Below are 1,847 nucleotides of genomic sequence, written 5' to 3'. Positions count from 1 at the left end.
TTCGGGTTTTTCATGTGAAGTATCATTAAGAAACAAGTTTCCTACTTGGTGCCAGCAAGGAGATTCCAAGTTTTTTAGATTTCAGTTTATACAACAAACATTGTTGGGTAAGAGTCCGAGAACCAATCAAAGTTACAATGCTGGGTTTACCTTTGTTGAAAAGTAATATACAAAATTTGTTCAGCATTATGACAATGAGACTACTGCAAGAAATTAAATTATATTAGCATAAGTAATGCAAAGAGAAGTAGCCTTGAAATCTACAGAACATTTCAGTTATATAACTCTCACCTTAAGAGATCTCAACTTACTCTTCATGTCATATATCAACTTGCATTCATACCATACAAAACACAGTACAAGTCTATAATCCAAAGATGCTTATGATCTAGTTTAGACACGAATACATGTTATAATCCAAAATAGCTTAGATTTTTCATCCAAGATAGTATCACCACATCAGGAGAACGTTAAGTGAACCATGGGTGAATAACTGCTAGGCTCTTCCAAGGCAGATCAGATAACACAAGCGGGGAATACAACCATCAGTCGATATGAAATTCAAGGCATGCACGCACTGGAATCGGCCTCCCTACTGAAGCAGACCCCAGCAGTGGAACAGCCGGCCCCGACAAATGGGGAGCCGTGTGCTCTAGAGTAAAGTTACTGTGCATAGAAAGGAGTTTTCAGACAAATCTGCCAAAGCGGCAATACTACGACTAACAGTAGATGTAGAAGCTAACTGAGGGAACAGTGGTTGGAGGCTGAAGGACCTACAGCAGACTCTAGGAACACTTACCAGGCAAATACAAGAGCTCACTGATGCAACCCTGTTGCACCACTTATATTTGCCATTTCTGAACTGCTTGAAGATGCATGCAGCATATACACATCAAAATATTTTTTTTTCCTGTAGCTAGTAGCAGAATTTATTTTTAGTTCTTATTTCACAAACTTTAGAGCAAAGTTTTACTACTCAACAAAATCTACATCAAGTCAATAGATTAATGCTGTCCAAAAAGGAAGAAATTAATTTCCTATCCCTGCAATTGATTCCACCTTGGAATAATTCACGTAACTAATTTCAGGATGGTGGTAAGCTGCAAGCATTGCGAGCCAGAATTTTATGTGTAAGAAGCCTGTTCAATCACCTTAGTAAGTTTTTGTTAATTTTTGGACAGACAACTGTAAACGCTTCCAAAGATAAATAAGATGGAGAAATGCAATCCAAGCTATGCAGCTTCCAGGAGGTTGTCTCCAGCCAGCAGTAAGCAAGCCCAATATTACAGAACTCACTATATTATGAGATTTTGGGGACAGAGGTCGAAAAGAACACTCCCAACTGTGGAAAAGAAACATCTCCTTTATAAATTAACAATCCTTTAAATGAACAACACTGTTTCACAAATTAATTCCACAACGTAGTATAAAACAAGACGACAACTCCTGTCTTCCATGTTAGTTTTTTGGATCTTCTGAGGCCAAAATTTTAAACTGAGCATTAAATTAACAACTGCTGCATGGCAACTGGAACACTTCAGTATTTTGATAGTCCTTTCCTACAGGATACCCAGTTCAGTGTCAGCAGGCACCAGACACCCCACCTCACAAATAACTCCACTCATCCTGTGTGCTCAGCAAAAACACTGTTGACGAAGTGATCACTAGTCTCCAATTATTGCTCTGTTAAGATTTGTTCACACCTTTTGGCAGAGCTATTTCAGCTGCGTGCTGACTCACTTGAATCACAGAGGTGACTGCAAATGCTCACCACTCAGGACATCTTATACGAAACTGCTCTGGATGTCATTTCAGCTATTAACATGATAACATTTCTGTAGAAGTTA

General features: G+C 38.7%; 1 protein-coding gene across 1 annotated transcript in view; it reads right to left on the bottom strand.

The window, feature by feature from the left end:
- Nucleotides 1–1,847, bottom strand: part of ARHGAP29 (Rho GTPase activating protein 29) — a 54,420-nt gene that overhangs the window by 51,612 nt on the left and 961 nt on the right. The gene's annotated exons all lie outside the window — the stretch shown is intronic.

Source organism: Pygoscelis adeliae, unplaced genomic scaffold (genome assembly GCF_000699105.1).
Source record: "Pygoscelis adeliae isolate BGI_AS28 unplaced genomic scaffold, ASM69910v1 Scaffold10, whole genome shotgun sequence".
Lineage (NCBI taxonomy): Eukaryota > Metazoa > Chordata > Aves > Sphenisciformes > Spheniscidae > Pygoscelis > Pygoscelis adeliae.
This window is presented reverse-complemented; position numbering and strand designations above follow the sequence as displayed.